General features: G+C 38.3%; 1 long non-coding RNA gene across 1 annotated transcript; it reads left to right on the plus strand.

Annotated features, from left to right (window-relative positions):
* Positions 1-6,923: 6,923 nt before the first annotated feature.
* LOC129147226 (uncharacterized) lies at positions 6,924-17,340 on the plus strand. The gene is made up of 3 exons (XR_008554574.1): positions 6,924-6,972; positions 10,188-10,317; positions 17,061-17,340. It is a non-coding gene; the product is annotated as an uncharacterized LOC129147226 (long non-coding RNA).
* The last annotated feature ends 4,875 nt before the right edge of the window (positions 17,341-22,215 follow it).

The raw sequence follows: 22,215 nt of genomic DNA on the forward strand, positions 1-22,215 counted from the left end.
ATAAGCAAAGAAGCTAAGTAAATTGGCCTAAATTACACAGAAGGGACCAAAGTAAGACTCCAAATTCATTTCTGTTTGAGTCAAAACTCTAAGGACTCCTCTTAGTCCACAAGCTTGCTAATTTTCTCCATTGGAGAGCTGACAAGGAAATGATCACTTATACCTGTACATGGATTCCTTCACAAAGCCCTTCTACTCCTATTCACCTTCAGGGCATTTCTGTGGAAAACAGATGATTTTCAGAGATATATACTCAAATCCAAATCCAGGAGAATAAATGTAACTGAACCAGCCTCCTTTCACTTCTATTTTTCTCTTCCTTAATATATATGGCTATATATAATCACACACACACACACACACACACACACACACACACACACACACACACACACTACTATATTACTATATATGGGCTCCATTTTCCAATTTCTAATCCTGTCCTGTCCTTACAGTTCTTTCCAAACATGCCTTTTGCTGCCTTGTTGGAGTTGAGCAGAAGCAGTTGTCTACCTTAAAACATTCCTTTGAGGATATGGATTCTCATTATTTTTGAGAAAAGAAAAACTTTGAGCCAATACCTTAAATATGTATGTATTCCTATTGGTTCTGTCTCAGAAGAAGCCTACGTCCAATGGTTAAGAGAATGGGCTCTGAGTTTGGACCTGGTTTCAAGTCCTGGCTCTGCCACCTAGTAGCTATGAGAGGCAAGGCTAAGTAAGTCCCTCACCTCCTTGAGTGTCTGCTTTCTCATCTGAAAAATGGGAATGATGACAGGTGAAGCATGGAGCCTGGACCACGAAGCCCTCAGTAACCAGGGCTGGATGGAGGGACCTGAGGCTCAGAGAAGGGGAACAACTTCCCCAAAGTCATATATTAGCAGGTGGCCACCCCAGGTCTCAAAGCCCAGCAGCCTGACTCTAAAGTACTTTGCTCTTCACCATGATCTTACAGGTTGCCAACTTGGATCATAGAGGGATGGAAATGAATAAGTCGAATGGGACATGGTGGCCTGAGCCCACACTCTGTTGCTATGTGGAAACATGAGTCCTTCCAATTTTCCAAGAGAGTTCAGAAATCTAGGGAGTGGTGGGGGAAGGAAAGGAAAAGTCAGGAGAAACCTTTGAGTTTTCCCCTAACTGCCTAAAAGAATTTAGATAGAGGATTTATTGCAAGAAGGGAAATAGCATCATAGATAACTATAGTTTAATCTGAACTAAGTGTGATACACAGGAAGGAACCTCACAAGGCCCACTGGATCAAAGTCTTTTCTGTGTCCCATTATTAAAGATGTCCCGGGAAACATTTATTTACCAAACATTTGCTTTCCATCTCCATGTGAATTGTCCTCTTGCCCTCTGATGTCCTGAACCACAACCTCCCAGCCCCTTTTCCTTAGCTCAAGATGGCATATAAGCCTGAACTGACCAATGTGTCCTTGGCTTGGGTCTCATACTTCTATGGAACCTCTATTATGTACATACATAATAAATTTAGTCATTTATTCCTATTAATCTGTTTTATGTTAATCTGATTATTAGTCCAGCCAGAGAATTTAGAAGAAGGAAAATCATTTTTTTTCTCCCACACACAAGTTCAAGTCTCTCTTTGGGTAGTAAAGGGACAGTGATAGAAAATAAAAAGGAACAATGATTCATTAAGTACTTAGACAAGACCTAGCCAAGACAAGAATCAAAGATATAAACTAGTGGATTAGTCAAACCTGCAATACATTTTGAAAGAACTATTTTTTGTGTTGAGGGTGGAGTATACAAAATGCAGTAAATGTCTTCTCTGTTCCTAACGCATTTTTTCCAGAAATAAGCTCCTTCTTCCATAGAGAATGATTTGATAAACAGGTGGGGTCAACACACCCAAATAAAGATGCATTAGGCACCAAAGAGTATATAGCTTTTGCCAAATACAACATTCAATAGAGATTTTTAATAAAAATTGAATTAAAAAATATTGCTCCCTATTTCAGGCTATTATGTCCTCTGAATATTTTTTTTCTTTTGAAGTATCTGTTTCGTAGAACCTATGTGATTGTTTTTGTATGTTCTATGGGTTTGAACAAAATGTTTAAGAAAAACAGTCTTCTTCAAGAAAGTTGATAATAGTACAATTATTCCCCATGCACGTAGTGCAATTATTAGGTAAAACAAATCACAAATGGGTAACTCATGGCCTTTTTAAAACTATGGACATGTTTTTTAAAGGACACATTATATATTTATTTTTAATCTGAGTTTCTAATACTTAAAAATTCAGGCTCAAAATTAAAATCTCTCAAATGATGATGGCTGTAAGGCAACAGTCAGCTGAGCTGAATAGAGGCTGCCCCGGCAGATAGAGTGTGCACTGTCCAGTTCAGAATTATGCATAGCCAGCTGAACACATGTGCATGATACGCCACACCCCTGAATAATTTGAGTTTATACCTCTGATGCCAAAAATGTAAGGATTTTGCATTAAATTATACCGTGGGGGGGGGGGGAGAAATCATTAGAATTTTAGAGTAACTTGAGGAAATTTTACAACGTAAGAGATTTTTCTCCCCATCATTATCCTTACTATATTAACTCGCTCCTATGTTGGAATTACTTCCATAAAGTGGGTGATATCCTTCAGGTTGGTGGGAAAAGACTGAAAACATCTTTAGATACCCCCATAGACTGAGAAATGAGCAAACTTTCACATCTGTTCTTTGATCAGAATATTTACCTCAAAGACTATTGAATACATTTCAGTTTGTGCTATTGGTTTACATTGGCAGACATGAGTTACCATGATTGCCGGGCATCTTTGGGCTGATCGTAACACTGGGAAACTTCTTTATAATAAAAGAGTGAGTCAGAGCAATTGTTTGGAAACTTTTCTAACACAGGGAATGTTTTCTCTTACAGATTCTCGTGTAGTCCAAAACGTAAGACAAATAAACACAAATCTGCTATGCTTGAACATGAGGGATTTCCCACCTCTTTGGAACACCTGCACAACTCCTAAGCTCAACAAATAAGAGTTTGAGAACCATGGGAAAAAATTTTACATTATAGTTTTAGGTCACTTTCAGCTCTAAATCTATAATTCATTAACACTGGAATAACATCTGTTTTTCTTAAAGTCTTCTGTCAATGTAAGAAACTTCCAAACTTTAGAGAATTTTTATAAGACTTTATTTGAGCCAAACTGATGACATATGCCAGAGAGCAAGATCTCAAATGCTCCCAAGAACAACAGTTTTTCAGCTTCTTTTGTGCATTTGAAATTAAGGAGAGAAGGAAGATTACCTGGAAGTGGGAGAAAACAAGACAGGGATTGGATTACAGGATAGTTAACAGGGTTATGAGCTCTCTTGAGGGTAGTTAAGGTGGGTTAACCTAGATGCACAGAAACAACAATGGACAGGACTTGCATAAGGCAAAAATAAACCTTTTACTGAAAAGGTACATGCCTGGGGCATAACTACCCACTATGACCTGCCAGTTAGGAATTTATGAGCATTTGAAATTAAGGAGAGAAATAAGGAAGATTACCTGGAAGTGGGAAAAAAACAAGACAGGGATTGTGTTACAGAGAACCAGAGTAAATCAAGTCATGCTCAGAGAGTTTGGAGTTACATTTTATTACGCGCAGGTCCAGAGGATAATGTCTCTCAAATTCTGGGCCCCAACATGGAGGAACTTTCCCTATTTATATGTTTTTACCTTGTCTCCCAAATATGGCGTGTTTCCGGCCCCTTTTGCAAGTTCTTAAAGAGCCCCTATGTGCTGGGGTCTTGAGACCTCAACCAAAGGCCTGGCCTGGTGCCAGCACTGATAATTTTGTCCAGGGAAGGTGTAATGGCCTCTCTGAAGTGGGAGTAGTCTTATTTTCCTTATTATTTAAGCAAGCAAGCATTTACAGAAGCCAAATAGCAGGGTTAAAATTTCAAACAGCAGTTTTTATATAAGATGGATGCGTCAATTGGATTACAGGATAGTGAGCTTACATTCCATAGAAACCCCTTTTTTTGTCCATACCTCTTACTACCAATGTCAACTTAGGCAGATAACAATGTCAAAGCATCTTCTTTTATAAAATAAAAATAATAGTAATGAGAAGGAAAACTCCTATTTTGTAAAACTACTGTTTGGAATTCTTTGAAGATAAACTTAGCTGCCTGACCTTGTAGGCCAGACACTAGATATGCCCATAATCTCTATGCCATGCCAGGTGCATTTTTTAATTGGATAGAACTGTGTTGTTTTCAAGGCCAGCTGCGAGATAACCACTAAGTGCACATAGGGCTGGCTTTTAATAAAAAGGGAAGTTCTACTTGTAACGGGGCTTAGAATTTGAATTCATTTTCTCTAAGCCCACCGCGGTGATTAAAGTGAATCTTTCCAACCTCTCATGCATTGTTTGATTGTTCCGAATCTCTGTAACAGTAAAACCTGACTATAATACACGCGCGCGCACACACACGCGCACACACACACACACACATTGAGTGTCTGTGGATGTTGAATATTTTGAGTCCATTCCTTCCCCACTATTGCCCTAATAGATTCAGATAAATTTGATTCCATGCCCTGATTCCAAAGGTGTCACAAGATGAAGCTAGGAAATTGCACCCAGAAGCTATAAGTAAAGTGCTTTCTTTTCTGAGGGTTGCGGAGTTAACAGAATGCAGAAGAAATGGAATTATATGCAGGCATCTTTGCCACTATGTGATGAAAGGTGCCTGGGAATGCTGGCAACAGAGATCTAAGAAGAGCAAAACTGCCCAGATTCTACTGCTTGAGTATCTGGACCCAGGCATACTCAGATTATCCCAGACTCTGTTAGTTTAAATGAGCCAACATATTTTCAAATCTTCCAAGCTAATCCATTATGAGTTTGCTGTCATTTGCAACTGTATTGGCATTTCTCCTCTACCCTTCTGGGCTTGGCTGAGACATCCCTGGAATAAATGATGGATTAACAGGAGGAAACAAAGGAAAGTTTAATACCATGTATACCTCCTAAACACTCTGGAGGAACCCAGGAAAAACTGAGTAACTGGCCAAAATGACTGAAGCCACCACCTTAGTAGTAAATACCATTATTAACTGAAGACAAAAGAAGATGTTTGGGGTGGGGAGTGTCCATTAAGGGAGGTTACCAGGAAAAGAACAGTAAACAAGGTTGTTAACACAGACATAAATCCTTGCCTTCTCCACTGATAAAGAGTTTCTAGAGATAAGATCACCCATCTTCTTAGTTCAGAGAGGGAGACACTTTTACAAATGAAGATTTCCCTTACATATGTAAATGTCCTTTCTAAAAGGTAACCATTTTCTTAAAGAATGTTTACAAGAGTTTATTTGAGCCAAACTGGTGGCATATGCTGAGAAGCAAGATCTCAAATGCTCCTACAAAGGTTAACTTCTTGGTTTTCAGGGCTTCTCCTGTAGCTGCTGTTTCTTAAAAATAACCAGCCTAAAAGAATCCTTATTCCAAAGAGATATATTTTGGGGTGGCAAATTTTGCTCCCGCACACAACCAAAGGCGTGCTCATAACAGGGGTGGCTTCAAAAATTAAATTAAACCATGTAAATGAAAGCAATGTGGAAATTAGGTGCTGGCATTAGTTTCCTCAAATCAGCATTTCAAGACATTCCATTATTCTCACCCCAAAACAATTTATCATTTAGCATCAAATTTCATAAATACTACTATTTCTGATTTAAGGTGAGCCAAATAATATTATGTCTTCTATGTTTTGTTTTGTTTTTCTCACAAGTCATGGTTACTTCAACTTTTATTCAGTCTTTAATGGCTAATTTACAAACAGCAACAGTTCTGCCAATACATCATATGGAAATGAAAGCAAGGTTCCTTATGACTTTGATTAAACTTAACTTCGAGTTCTAGCTCTAGAAATCTTTTGTTTCTTTGGTCTTCATACCCCCAAAACCTTAGCCCTTCCCTTACTAATCATTAATCCCTGAGGCAGCAGAAGACAATGACCGGGACTTGACTAATGGTCACAATGGACCTCTGGTAGGCTAAAGACCTAACTTATATTTCAACTCCTGAGCCCTAAGAGGGAAGGAACCTCTGACTGCTTTTCCATGAAATCAGACAGAGGGACACCAGACGTGACCTGAGAGCTGTCCTCAAGACCTGAAAACATTATTACCCTACTTCACCTGCAGGGGAAAAGAAGACATTTGGGGGGCTAGCTATCTGCATATGTGCCAATAACTTGCATTCTTGCCGATAAACTCCATTCTTATCTGTGATGCCTGTCCTGCCTTGCAGAACCTGTTTCCCAGAATACTCCCATTTTACAGAGGCCATAAACCATGAACCATACGCAACCCCCTGAGGGAGTTGGCAGCACTGGTGCCAGACAGGTGTCATAGTAATATATATAGAAATGTTTTTAAATGCTTCAAAAATGCCTAAAAATATATATATTAAGACGGTTTTAAAATGTTTAAATTAACTTTCCTTGAAACTTAAAGTGTGATTCCCCACTGCCCTGTGTACCTCATAAGAATTTGAACTTCAGTAAACAACTCAGAGTGATTGTCAAGATAACCACTTGAATGAGTGTTGTACTCTCCCTAGATAACCACATGTAGCCCCTTGTCCTGTTTGAGATAAGCATGTGTGCATTGATGTAATTCGTTAATAGCCACCTGGACTGCTGCAAATAGGGTGCAGGCTTTAAAAATGGGGATCCTGACCAGCCCAGTGCTTGCCTGTCAAGTCAGCCACGAAGGCAAGTCCTTTTGTCAGTCCAGCAAGCAACGCCGCTTCATGCTCTTCCTGCCAGAGGACAGAAGAAAGGCTAGTAACTTCCGATTGAGACACGACCCAGCTCTTGTGTGAGGAATGCTGGCCCCCTGCATCCAGACCAGACCAGCCTAGCGGCCGGACCCCAGAGGACAGCACCACTGGGATCCCCAATAAGCCTATACCCGCAGCACCAGGAATTGTGTGAGTAATAAAGTGCTGTGTGATTTGCAACTTCATATGTTTCATGTGGTGTAATTCTTTTGGCAGTTAATTGGATTACTTTGCATACGCTTAAAATTTAAAGTAAAGCTTCTGATCTTTTTGGCCCTACGCCTGCCCTTGGTCCTGCTTGCATAGAGTAGCCTCTTCACTAGCAACTACTTGAATGTCCCACACCTGCATGGTTAAAGTTTATCTCAAGGGATGCCTTAGATCAGGGGTCCTCAAACTTTTTAAACAGGGGGCCAGTTCACTGTCCCTCAGACTGTTGGAGGGCCGGACTATAGTTTAAAAAAAACTATGAACAAATTCCTATGCACACTGCACATATCTTATTTTGAAGTAAAAAAACAAAAATGGCAAAAACACCCGCATGTGGCCCGTGGGCTGTAGTTTGAGGACGCCTGCCTTAGATAAACACCCCAGATCCTTTCCTGGGATCTACTTGGGACAATATTGATTAAAACTTATTTAAAAGTTCAAGAGAAGAAAAATGTTGGCAGAAAGAAAGGAAGAGAGAGCGAGAGAGCAAGAGAGAGAGAGAGAGAGAGAGAGAGAGAGAAAGGAAACGGGTGTTCTTTTAAAGGAAGAAAACTGAAATAATGGAACAAATTTGAAGAAACATCTTTTTATTAAAGTATTAAGAGAGTAACTAGCTTATAATCAGGTAGCATGAATTGACAAAATATACTGACCAAATAAAACAATCCATTCTTCTAACTGAAATACTGAATTTATGCCTGAAGGAAGAGGCTATATGTATGGATTGTATATTAGCAATTTTAATAAAGCAGTTGGTGAGGAAGCACTTAAAATCTACATATAAATCATTCTTAGTTACCCTAAGCTACTTGCCTACACTATCTTAGATCAATTTCTTGGAAGCAGAGCCTAAGGACAAGGCACATGTGCCAAGTATTTATTAAAGAAGTACTCCCTGGGAGACTGGTAAAGGAGAAAAGAAAGCAGGATAGGGAAGGGGAAAGTTAAAATAATTCTAATGAATATCTCAAAGAATAGTCAAGGAAAAATATTTTAAGAAAAAAAATAGTGAGAGAAATTTGCTTACCAAATATCAAAACATATTATAAGGCTATTTAATCAAATAAATAAGTAAAGGGGAAAAATTGGTAAGTGGAATAAAACAGGAATCCAAACCTAGGTGTTTGTATATATGAGAACATGGCAATTTAATTCACTGGGAAAAGGAAAGCTAACATAGTAAATGGTCCTGGGACAATGGGCTGTCCTGAGTGTCTGCTCCGTGCTCTAGTAGGGCTTGCATTCCAGTGGAGCAATGGAGCCTGGTGGATGAAAGCAGAGCCACCTCCTGCAGGACATTCATATCAAAACTGGAGACAGTATGAGACTGACTTGGGTTCCAGTCTATCCTCATGGGTTCTGGCTTATCCCTGCTCTCCCACTTTCCATTTTCCTTCCCTTCCCGACTTCCTGCCCTGCTGACTCCAAGCTCCAGCATCAGAAGTAAAGACAATGAATGGTCTTTCATAGACTGTTTAACCAGCTCTTCCAATTGTATCATTATGTAAGGGCAATTCCATGTAACAAATCTCTTAGTTGAAAAAATAATGTATGTGAAGGTAGGTGTATATGCATAATTCTAATGGTCTGCTCTGATTGAGCTGTTTATTATTGAGATATAATTGATATATATAGTACTATATACATTTAAGATATACAATGTGTTGATTTGGTAATATTTGTATATTAATATGATTACCATCATAGTTAGCAAACACCTTTATCATGTCCAAAAAAAAAGATGGGATTTCAGGCTAAGTCCGAGCCTCAGCTGAGCATTTTTAGCCCCACACCAGTCAGTTATTGGTATAAACCACTGATGATGGGCAGGCAGACAGGAGATAAATTTACAGTTGGAAATGGGGAAATGGTTGGCTCCAAAAACTCAAGCATAATCCTCTAAAGAAAGTTGAAGGTTCTACATTAGCAGTAGCACACAGAAGTGGGATGATGATGGATGCAGAGAACCAATATAAGGGATCAAGAGGGATGTAGAAGGAACACCAATATTGCTTACTCTAAGCTAGCTACTTTATACTGGTTCTTCTACCCTCATTCTACCAGAGAAGGTAGAAAGCCAAAAATGTATTTCCTAGATTTCCTTGCAGCTAAGGTTCTGTATTAGAAATAGGTTCTATGAGATTTAGAAAGTGGAAATGAAGTGGGAAATCTTCCTGCAGCTTTTGGCTGTCATTGCTATCTAGGAGGATCATAAATCTATTAGTATTCCCTGAGCACCATTGTGAAATATATTGTCCAGCTTTGTACAGGTCAGAAAGCAGTGGCAGAGAATCAAAACTTTAACAACAGGAATAAAGTTAACGAAGGAGGTAGAAGACTTGTACACTGAAAACTATAAATCATTGATTAAAAAAAAAAATTAAAGGAGACACAAAACATTTTTATTTCATAGGTTGGAAGACTTAATGTTATTAAAATATCCACACTACCTAAAGAAATTTGTAGATTCATTGTTATCCCTATAAAAAAAATTTTTGCAGAAATTGGGAAAAAATCCTAAAATTCATGGGCCATCTCAAAGGACCTTGGATATTCAAAATGATCTTGAGAAAGAAAAACAAAGCTGGAGGCTTCATAATCCCTGATTTCACAACATTGCAAAGATACATTAATCAAAATACTATGATACTGGCAGAAAGATTGAACTACGTATAGATCCATGGAGCAGAATAGAGAGCCCAGAAGTAAACCTTCACATTCATGGTCAAATAATTGTTGACAAGGGTGCCAAGAATACACAATGTAGAAAGGATGGTCTCTAACAAATGGTATGGTGCGGGAAGCCACCGCTATCCCAATACTGTCATAATAGTGCACCAAGAACGCGGAAGGCTGATGGACCTTGGTGCGTTAGCAGGGCTGTGTTGAGATAGTGATGGCTCGAAGCAATTTCCTGACCTAAGAGCCTCAAAGTAAATGTTTACTGATCTTTATTGACCTTAGAGATGGTCTGGTTTGCCGTGCTTTACTGAGGGCAAGATGTATATCTAAAACTGAATAAAAAGCAGATAAGGACAGGTTTCAGTGTGCCTCTCCAAGAGAGAGGTCTCCACCTGCCCCCCCCCCACCCCCGTGCCTTCTAAATTCATATTTCTTGTATAGTATTTTCATTTGTACGTCGGCCCCTCCTTCAGATCCTGAACCCCTACCACAAAGGTTGCAGCAGTATGGGGAAACTAAATATCCACATGCAAAAGAATGAGATTGGACCCTTACTTCACACTTTATTCAAAAATTAACTCAACATGGATTAAAGACCTAAAGGTAAGACCAAAAATTGTAAAATCCCTAGAAGAAAACATAGGGGAAAAGCTTCATTTAGCAATGGTTTCTTGGCTATAACAGCAAAAGTAAAAATAGATAAATGGGACTAACATCAAACTTAACTTCTATACAACAAAGGAAACAAGCAACAAAGTGAAAAGACAACTTATGGAATGGGAGAAAATATTTGTAAACCATATATCTGATAAGGGGTTAATATCCAGAATATTAAAGGACTCTACAGTGAAATAACAACAAAACAAATAATAATCTGTTTTAAATATCAGCAAAGGACTTTAATAGGCCAAAGAAGATATACAAAACACAAATATAAAAAGAGGCTTAACATCACTAATCACCTAGGAAGTATACATTACATAAAAATCACAATGAGATATCATCTAATATAATGTTCATTATCAAAAGAACAGAAAATAACAACTGTTGGAGAGAATGTAAGGAAATCAGAACCCTTGTATAGTGTTGGTACAAATGTAAAATGGTGTAGCTACTATGGAAAATAGTACGGAATTTTTCAAAATGTTAAAAATAGAATTACCATATGATCTAGCAGTCCTACTTCTAGATATATACTAAAATAATTTAAAATGGGATCTTCAAAATAAACAACCTAAATGTCTATCAGGGGATCAATGTCTAAAATAAATGTGGTACATACATATCCTGGAATATTATGCAGCCTTAAAGAAAAAGGAAATCCTGTCATATGCTACAACATTAATAAATCTTGATTACATTACACTAATTGAAATAAACCAATCACAAAAAAGACAAATACTGAATGATTTCACTAACATCAAGTATGTAAAGTTGTCAAATTCTTAGAACCATAATGTAGAATGGTAGTTTCCAGGAGCTAGAGGAAAGGATGAAAGGGAGTTAGTTGTTCAATGGATATAAAATTTCAGTTTTGCAAGATGAAAAATTTCTAAAGCTCTGTTGAACAACAATGTATATATAGTTAAGCTTACTGCATTGTATACTTAGAAATGGTCAAGAGAGCAGATTTTTGTGGATGACCTGCTGCTCTCCCATACTGTTGGCAGTATTGGAATAAATAGTCCTTTTCTGAACCAAGAAAAGGAAGGAAGGAAGGAAGGAAGGAAGGAAGGAAGGAAGGAAGGAAGGAAGGAAGGAAGGAAGGAAGGAAGGAAGGAGAGAGAGAGAGAGAGAGAGAGAGAGAGAGAGAAAGAAGAGAGAGAGAGAGAAGAAAGAGAGAGAAAGAGAGAGAGAGAAAGAAAGAGAGAGAGAGAGAGAGAGAGAGAGAGAGAGAGAGAGAGAGAGAGAGAGGAGGGGAGGGGAGGGGGGGGGAGGGGAGGGGAGGGGAGGGGCGGGGAGGGGAGGGGAGGGGAGGGGAGGGGAGGGGAGGAGAGGAGAGGAGAGGAGAGGAGAGGAGAGGAGAGGAGAGGAGAGGAGAGGAGAGGAGAGGAGAGGAGAGGAGAGGAGAGGAGAGGAGAGGAAGGAAGGAAGGAAGAAATGGTCAAATGGTCAAGATCATCAGTTTTATGTTATGTGTTTCCTACCACAATAAACAACAACAACCATCAGCGACAGTATTAGAGTCTATTGGTGCTGATTTCCTATTCCTGGATGGCACTTTTGAGTGCCCATTCTCCAGGTCCCCCAGTGAAGGGAAGTTGTGGCTACTGGGCATTAGTTGCAGTCTCAGAAATGCTCCTCTGGAGCAGTGGTTCTCATACTTTAATGTGAAGCACACAAGTCACTGGGAAAGTTCATTAACATCAGATTACAGTTTAGTCTGAGCTGGGACCTGAGACAAACAAGTTCCCAGGTGATTCAATGTTGCCGGTCCTCAGACCAAAGTATTTCATTACTTTTATTATTATTCTTTTTTTTTAATTTTGGGGTGACTTTAATAAAATTATATAGGTTTCAAGTGTACAATTCTGTAATAAATCATTTGTCTATTGCATTGTGTGCTCACCACCCAAAGTTGTCTCCTTCCATCACTAGATACCTGACCCCCTGTACCCTCTTCTAACTCCCCTGCAAAGCCCCTTTTCTTCCGGTAACCACCACATTGCTGTGTCTATGAGTTTTTATTTGTATGTTTGTCTTATTTGTTCAACCAACTTTGGGTATCAAGACTCTAAGATCAGCTCTGTGTGGTTCTGGAAGCCTACAACCTGTTTCTGTGACCCTTTCAATTATTTTATAAACATTTGATTACCTATATTAAATTTCTTCCTACTTACAATACCCAAAGTCATTTCTATTTTCTGACTGAATATTGAATGAACCTGAACAATAATTCATTTAACGTATTACCGGGAATGTACTATATGCCAAACTCTATTCTAGGAGTTAATGCTAGAGGGGTAAACAAGACAAGGCAAGTTCTGTGTCTTCAAGAAGTTTACATAATATCAGTGAGGTGCCATCAACAAATAAATGTATCAGGTAGCACAAAGTGCTCTTAGGCAAGAGGTTGACAGGCTGATCTGGGACACAGGCTTAATCAATCTCTCAGCCTGATGCACACATGGAATGATGCCTGGGTCTTAGAGAAGGAACAAAATAAGACTGTTATGATTTGTATGCTGGGAATGCCAATCTTCCATGCGCATAAAAGACCTAAGCTTGAGAAATCTGTAGTGAAAGGCCAGGTAGGTATCCCCTTCACCCTAAAGGTTGGTCAGGGGAAATACATCCTAGGAAGCTTGTCTTAAATAGCCAGGAAACCTGACAGGCAACTCATGGGTCTTTGAAATCTGGTGAAACCTTTACAGTTGTAGGGAATGGGCAGCATGTCAATGAAGTCAATGAAGCAAGAAATAAACGTGAAAAGTTAGAAGGGGATGAAGGAGGGAAGAGGAGGAGTTTGAAAAATGAAGATTCAGAAGTAAATGGGTGAAGGGAAGAAAATGGTTGTCTGGAAGTCGTGAAGCGCCACCTGCTGAAGAGAGAAGGTTTTGCATTAAGTATTTATAGAACCATTTATAGAACCTCTCTTCCAGAAGGTAGAAAAATGACCCAACAAAATAAATTGGACTTGGGGGCAGGTTCCCCATCTTTCACTCCTAAGTGTGAAGCCTCAGGAAAGCTACAACTTGGATGAGCCATGGTAGCAGAACCAATGTAGCCAATGCCTCGTGGAGAGGATTTCAGAAAGTACTCACTGAAGTGGCAAGTGTGGAACCCATGACAAGTAAGAGGGCTCACTAGGATTTACACGCTACTCATTTGTAATGAGTTATGGCGGTAAATCAGGTTTGGGGGATGCAACTATATTCACTTAGTAAATATTCATCAAACATCTGCTATGTCCTAGGCACCAGACTAGTCTCTGGGTATAAAAAGACATAGAATGCCTCCTCTCTGCCCCAGAGAAGGCTCTGAACAATCCAGTTTGCTAGGTCTGCTTTCACTTAGTACAAATTTAGTACCTTATCATTCTGAATGACTCCTAGGGACTGTACCACAGTTTCTGATAAATCAAATACACCTCAAAATGAAACAACCTAAGCAGCACTGTTTCCCTGCTTTATGTCTATGTGCTTACCGTGACGTATTAGAAAGAACTGGGACCTCAGCCATTGGATCCATTGAGGTCAACACTGGCCCAGTGAACCTGGAACTTACATACTAAACCTGGGAAGCTTGTGAGTAATACTCAGCAGGTGAACCAACTTTAAACAGAAACCCCTGGCAGGACAGCCCTGAGGGTTGGTGCAGTCTGTGCACTCTCCACCTGCTGAAATGCAGCCCGCCCCCTGCTCTGGACCTGGACTGCATCTGGACAGAGAGCAGCGTATTGGGGTGTGTGTGTGTGTGTGTGTGTGTGTGTGTGTGTGTGTGTGTGTGTTTCAATTCTTCTAATTCACACCAGGGCTCAGTTTGTTGTCAGCAGTTGCTAGACTCTGGTTTAATGTGATGTGTTGTAACAAAGATCGTCTAAACATATTCCCTGTAAATATGAAACAGTGTAGAACAGACACTGAAGCAGCACATCTTGCCTACATTAGAGAGACATGTGAACTCTACACCTCATCCCACGGAGGTTAAGTTAAAGGAGAAACTAAGAAGAAGAATTCTAAGACTTACAAACATTATCACAAAGGAAAATCTTTAAAATTAAATAGGTATATCTAAAATTGTGCAGCAATGATTACATCCATTTACTCATAATTTGCCTCTCAAATGTCTCATGGTTGGGTTGAAAAAGTTCTTGGGAAGAATCTCTAGCTTCTTGACACTTTGTAGAAGCCTATGCTTTTTGAAATATATATATATATATATATATATATATATATATATACACACACACACACATATATATATATGTATATATATATACACACACATATATATACATACATATATATATATATACATATATATATATATATATATATATATATATACATATATATATATTGATGTCAGAGAGGAAGGGACAGGGAGAGAGAGAGATAGAAACATCAATGATGAGAGAGATTCATCGATTGGCTGCCTCCTGCACACCCCACACTGAGGATCAAGCCCACAACCTGAGCATGTGACCTGACCCGGACTCAAACTGTGACCTCCTGCTTCATAGGTTGATGTACAACCATTGAGTCATGCCAGCCGGGCAAGCCTATGCTATTTAACTGTACTCCTGTGCTACAGTGGTTTGGTCAAGCATTCATTTAATTATTGTCATTTCTTGTTGAATATGTTCCAGATATAAAATCCATGAGGGAAAGAAATATTTTTAAAATCTAGCCTTGGACACAGGCAAAACAAAATTAAAACAGGAAAATATATAATATAGAATTACAATATATACTACAAAGAATAGAGGGCATATTATAGAGAATGATGCAAGTTAAGACCTTAAAGGATGCAAAGACGACCTTCATGCAAAGATCAAGGCTGAGATGAAGACATGGGGCAGTGTTCAAGCAGAAAACCAGCTTATGTAAAGTTTCTGCATCAGGAAGAAACCTCTGGTATTTAAGGAACTGGTTGGAATGGAGTAATCCAGGGAAGATTAATATCAAATGATGTTGGAGAGATCACATGGGGCTTTATAAAAAGAGTAAGAATTTCTTTTTAATTCTAATTGGAAACATTTAGGGGCTTTAACCAGGAGCATTTTGTAACCAGATTTATGTTTTTAAAAATCACTCTGTTGCTGTGCAGAAAATGAGCTGTTGGAATAAGAAAATAATTCTGTTACCAGACAGCAAATCTGACTGAAAGTCGGTAGGAATACTGGGTTTAACGTGTGTTCCTATCATTTACTAGAGAAGTCTCAAGTCAGGCCTGAGTTTCAAATGGGAAAGGAACTGACAGAAACATAAGCCCATAGGGCAGCTCATGTCTATACCAATGTATATTCAAAAACTGTTAAAAAAAATACAGGAATTAGAATTCCTTCTCTTTCCATGCTGCAGAAAGACTTCATTTCCTCTTCACGTTCAGCTGGCCCATGAGAATTGGAGGGGGGTGGAATGTTGCCATATTCTTTCCTTTGAATTTCAGAATCAGAATAAATGTGGATTTACAATAGTCACATGTGCCATTATTAACAGACATTATGTGTATGTTCCAGTGGAACAATGAGTAGTAACACTGGAAACAACTAAATGACTTATTCATCATAATCACCACAAATTCAGACATGCATATCTTGGGATTGGTATTTTTAGTCTCTGTGACCTGCAGTTTTTCCAGCACAACATAATGACTGTTTCACAATTGAGTGAGTTGAACAGTTAAAGGAACTGTTATACATGCCTACAACCATGCAGTGCCAGGGGTCCAAATCCAGGATCAAACATAAACTAAAATATTCAAACCAATAAGTCTTGAGCACTTCTTTAAACTTTGTGATCTATTCTTCTGGGTCATAATTTTAATGAGATTCTTAAGAATCTTCACCTTTGAATTTGTACTTATCTTTGTTCTTAAAAAGTCAAGGATTCTTCTGTGTGGGGGTATATTGTGATATCTGTACATAATACTGATCATTACCTAAGTGACACCAAACAATGTTTTGAACATTAAACTCGGTACCTGCATTCTCACTTTTAGATTTAAATAACGGTTCAAATATCATTACAACTTTTGAAATATTTCTCTTATTAGGCAAGTCATATTTGTCATATTTGATTAGAAGAAATAAAGTTGACAGAGGTCAGCATAACCAAATTTACACATAGGGCCACAGCAAACAGAAAAACAACCTCTAAATTTTTATAAATGTTTTGGCAATTCATTCTAATGGTGAAGTATCATAAAATAATTAGTGTCTTTTTTTCCTACAAAATTCCAAAATACTAGTAATATTGTTTAGGAATCACTGATAGATCCCAAAAATTTAATTAGTGCTCAAACAGGTCTTCAAAATCTCTTTCAGTGTGTAAAGCATGAAATCTAACAAAGAGAGACTACAATAGAAGTTCAAAAATATAAGAACTCCATCAGACTTTCAGCCTAATTTTTTTCTCTTTTTAAAATTTGACTAATACACTAAGATTATATTTCTCTTTAGGGTCAATGACCCTTCTCTCTGTTGACAGTATTGAATACATAATTTCATAAAAATTCCGTAATTTTTTTTAATTGGTGGCTATTAACAATACCCTCTCTGGTTGTATAAAGTTACCTAATTGTATAGATTTATTCCAGATATTAACTTGAGAATTCAGATTGTTAAAAGAGATGTCTAAGAAGAAGATTTGATTTATATGTTGTTGTTGTGTTTTTTACAGAGACAGAGGTTTATTTTAAAAAATTGAATCATGTGTTTGTGGGGGCTGGCAAATCCAAATTCTGCAGAGGATACCAGCAACTGGAGACCCAAGGAAGAGTTGGTGTTGGAGCTCAAGTCCAAAGGCAGTCTGCATCAACATTCCTTCTTCCTTGGGGGAACCTCAGCTTTTTTCCTTAAGATCTTCAATAAGTTGTGTGTGTGTGTTTAATTGACTTCATCATAGATTACAGGGGGAAAGGGAAGGAAGATGAAATGAGAATAAGAAAGTAAAATTTAAAATAATATATATTAAAACTGAGGAGGGAAAGGTTTAAAAAATAAAAGAAAAAAAAAGTTTGGGGGATGTGACTATCTGAGACTAGCCATATATATTTTATTTAAAAATAAATAAATGGCTTTGATATCAACTATAAGAGTCAATATTCTAAAAAGAAAAACTCAGGGGACAAAATAAATTTAAAGAAGTTAATGAAATTATCACTCATAAAAATTAACATATTTTCCAAGTTATTAGGTTTCATACTGATTGACAATCTGTAATTCTAACTTGGTCTTGTTTCTTTGAAGATTAAATTGAAAATCCAACTTACTAATAATGTATTAACAATAATCAGTTTGAGCAAGAACATTTCACATTAATATTCTTACACCACAGACCATTATAGGAGAGAGGAAAAATATTAATGCAAATTATTTCCAATTTAGGTACACCTTGAAAAGCTTGTCACCAGAGGCAATGTTACTGTCTATCACTGATAGTTATTATTGGCAAATACTTCCTTCCCAAACAACCTTGAACCTATGCAATAGCTCTCTTGCTTTGAAACATTAAATCAATCAGAACTAATGTTCCATTTTGATTTTTGTAATTAAGTTTCTCAAGTTAACAACAAACCTTATTGAGATACTTATCTGATGGATAATTATGAAAGTGGGAACCCAGAAAGAAATTTAATATTGGAATGAGAAAAACATCTATTTTTGTAAAAATTCTGGAATGACTATAGTTTTATTACATTTTGGCTAGAGCATCTCACTAAGCTTTATATTCAAGACAAACATGGCTGAGATTAGAAGAGCAGCCAGACATAGAAGGCATTTGCCTAACAGCCAGAGGCCTAGAGTTCATGTCCATGGCTCCTATGATGACTTGATATGTGGCCAGCACAAATTTCCTCCTGGAAGCTTTGACACCACCCATACAAAAGAGGTCCAAGAGAAATATCTTATAATAGGCTTACTCAATGTCAGTCATAATCACATCAATCATAGGCTGGTTCATTTTCTATCAGATGTAACATAATAGTTTTCTAATGGTTTTTATTGTCTCAAAATGAACTTTTCCCCACTTATGTAAAGTTTATTTCTCATATTGTAATGTATTTGTTCTTACTATAAGATAACCATCATCCCAGATCTGCAGCACTCCAAAGATATTTGTCATATGATTCCTTCTAGATTTTTTTCTTTACCTTCCAAGTAGATCTGAGAGAGGTGATTAATTTCTTCAGCTCTGTTTTCAATAAGTTATATAGGACTTTTATTGCCCAAAGTTCCAGAAACCTGTACCATACTCATAACTGGTTAACAAAGTTGATGATGAAGTCCTCTACCCTTCCCCAAGAAATGGAAACTCTCCTCTATTTTCTCTTGCTTACACTGTTCTGAAGTTACAATCTCTTCATTCTTTCATCTGCTCCCCAAAGCCAAGTGCCTATCAGAGGCCAGATATGTCCTGGCTGCTTTCTCCCTATCTCAAGGCACTCAGGAAGCTACCCATTTTCCATGTGTCTTAGCAAGATGACATGAGTGAAATGGAGACAACTATCAAAATATACCAGAACAGTGATTTTTATACCTGAAAGAGCTATGTAATTGTTGCCATTCATCCCTGAATTCTGCCAATGAAGTCAAAGACTGAGACACCATTGTTGCCTCCAACAAGTGGATGCTACTCTGTTTCCCAAGGACTAGGATTAGAGTTGGCAGCTTAAGTAAAGAGAAAGTATATAAAATGCACTTATTTAGAAAAATCACCAAAAATGGACTTCTATAAATGATAGTTTGTGCTATGTCTTAACATATGGCCTTTATTCTTGACTGCAAAACATGAATCACTTAACTCTACTCCTTTTCTCTCTTTTTCTTCCCTCCCCTTCCCTTAAATCTTATTCTCACATCTTCTCATCGCAGACTCAAGTATGTTTGTTGATTGTTGCACCAACAAAAGGTAAAAGAGCAAAAGGAGATCTGAGTGTTCCACATGTTAAACAATCAATTAGGGAGATGCTACACAGTTGCACAAGAGAAAGGAGAGACAAACACAGGAGAGATGTTATACACCCACAATAACAAAAAAGAACTTACACACACACACACATACACACACATCACGGTATGGAACATCTAAATATATGGACCACTAATAAAATCTCATTTGTTCTCTTAAGTGTTCTATAAAGTATTAGTATCCCCCTCTTAATTGAAGAAATTGAGTCCTGAGAAAAGGAAGTGTTTGGCTCGACCTTGTGTGGGGCAAGTGATGAATATGAGCAGAGGAGGGTAGGTATGAATGGGGATGTGGGGGTTCTATGATAACAAGTGCACTGTGCCTGGGCTAGGGCCCACCAGAAGGTCACAGCCACTTCTCAGCACCAGCTGGCAGTATCTCAGTAGGAATGGAGTGTCTAACTTTCCAAGAGATTCTAGAAATAGCAATTTTATTGTAATTAGTTTAGTGTGTATTCTTTGTCTATGAAATCAATGCAGCCAACCTATGTAGAACATTTGCCTTCAATAAATGAGTTAGGGCAGACCCAGACCTAGGATTTGAGCCTTCTGGTTCTTTATGTGGTGTGCCTTCTCCACACCACTCTCACCGCTAAAGACTACACCATATGTGTATGCACATGGGGTGAGAACAGGGCAGCCAGATGGTAGAGGAGCCAAATATGACAGCTCTACCAAAAGGCAGGGAGAGAACAGAAGAAGTACTTATTAAAGAAGACATTTTCGACATGATTGTCATCAGAAATAAGGTTAACTCCTAACAGTTCTCTCATCAAGATTCCTTCAACTTGATTTACTTTGGAGAAAAATTACACAAACGAAAACTAATTTTCCTTTCAGTTTCTCGTTCTTTTAATGTCTATAGCAAAAGGCATTCGGGGACAGGAATAGAACTGACAAGCCAGGTACCTGGGGCCTTATATCATTTGGTGTCTTTATTTGTTCATTCAATGAACAGTTATTGGGGATATTTATCAGCCAGGCACTGGGCAGGATGGGGCAAACCATGACTTCTTATACTTAAGAGGCTCATGCTTTATGAGACAAAAAATTGGTTATAATACAATGAAAATGGCTATGAAAAATGTTTGTACTATGACCAAGACTGCCTTCAAGTTCCCCTCAGTTTGGTGAAGCCTTAGACTATAGGCTCCCTTTTCTTAGGGCATTTACTTTAGGAATTATAAAGTAAATTCATTGTAAATTTTTTCTTGGCCCCTTTGAGATATAATTCTCCTCCAAACACCCAGCCTCTTGCCATTTATTTATCACCTACACCCAGGAATGTCATTCTCAAGAATTTAAGAGCCATCCCTTTGAAATGAAATTAAGAAAGGTAGTGGCTCTAGCCGGTTTTGCTCAGGGTAGAATGTCAGCCTGAGGACTGAAGGGTCCCGGGTTCCATTCTGGTCAAGGGTACATGCCCAGGTTGCAGGCTCCATCCCTAGTAGGGAGCATGCAGGAGGCAGTCAATCAATGATTCTCTCTCATCATTGGTGTTTCTATCTCTCCCTCTCCCTTCTTCTCTGAAATCAATAAAAATACGTATTTCTTAAAAAGGCAATGTCCCTGCCACCTAGTTTCTGTGGGAGAATGAGAGTATAACTTCAATAAGCAACAATTAGCAAACACGGATGCCCTAATCATATTGACCAATCTCCCCCTCCCTACACACACACACACACACACACACACACACACACACCCCTCCTCTTCCTCCAGTACTCTCCACAAGCTCACTTCAGTACTTAAAAACATTCCCAGATTTTGTTTCAGTGGAGTAGAGCTCAATCCCACTCCCCTGTTGCCATAGTCTTGAATAAAGTCTTCCTTGCCTATTTAACTTTTGTCCAGTATAATTTTTCTTTGACAGCTACCAGCGTGGAGGAGGAACAACGAAGTCTTTGGTGACTGGAGAAGAGGGATGCAAACGTCATGTAAGAGGCTATAAAACAGGAACTTTTGAAAGATGAACAGTGACTACACTAATCAAATGGGCTAGTAAAGATACTCCAAGCAGGTCTCCCCAGCACCTTCACAGAGGCGCGACAGTATGTTTGGGAAATGAATTGAAACCTGAAGCTACTATTGTGAAAGTTTTTGTGGCTCTTAAATCTGCTCCACTTCCCGATTCTGGCTTGAAGTTTTCATTATAATTTAACAGTTATCCTAACTGAAAATAAATACTGGATCTGCAATGGGAGATAGTGCAGCCAGGAATCCAGGTAATTAAGTAATTAAACTCATGTTTATTGAACGCCTACCATATACAGATGCAGGTGCCCTTATTATAAAGAGGATTAATAGCATGGCTCTGCTCCAGCTGTGGCACTGTGGGACCTTGGGCAAGTGCGCAAGCCTCTCGTGACTTAGTTTCCTTCCTTGTTAAACAGTCTACATGATTTTCTGAGTTGTTATAAAAAATAAAACGAGTCAAAACAGGAAAAGCATAACAATGCCTGGCACATACTAAATGCTTCATAAGTACTAACTACTATTTGAAATTTCTGAAAACCAAGCTTAGGCCTTCTTTATGGCTAGAAAGTGCTCATATTTTGAAAAGCATTAGTATTAATAGTAGAGCCTTAAGAGAAGCTGAAACCTTTTTTTTTTTTTTCAATTACAGCTGACATTCAATATTGTACTAGTTTCAGCAGAGTGGTTAGGCATTTATATAATTTGAGAAGTGATCCCCCGACAAGTCTAGTGCCCACCTGTCACGATAGGTAGTTATTGCAATGTCATAGACTATATTCCCTATGCTCTACCTTACACCACCAAATACGTCACTACTTTTAAAAATTGTCTTTCATTACACCTCCTTTCTGAGTGTTCTCACATTAGAAGGAGAGGGAGAATTCCCT

The sequence above is a fragment of the Eptesicus fuscus genome, chromosome 19, assembly GCF_027574615.1.
Source record: "Eptesicus fuscus isolate TK198812 chromosome 19, DD_ASM_mEF_20220401, whole genome shotgun sequence".
NCBI classification, from domain to species: Eukaryota; Metazoa; Chordata; class Mammalia; order Chiroptera; family Vespertilionidae; genus Eptesicus; species Eptesicus fuscus.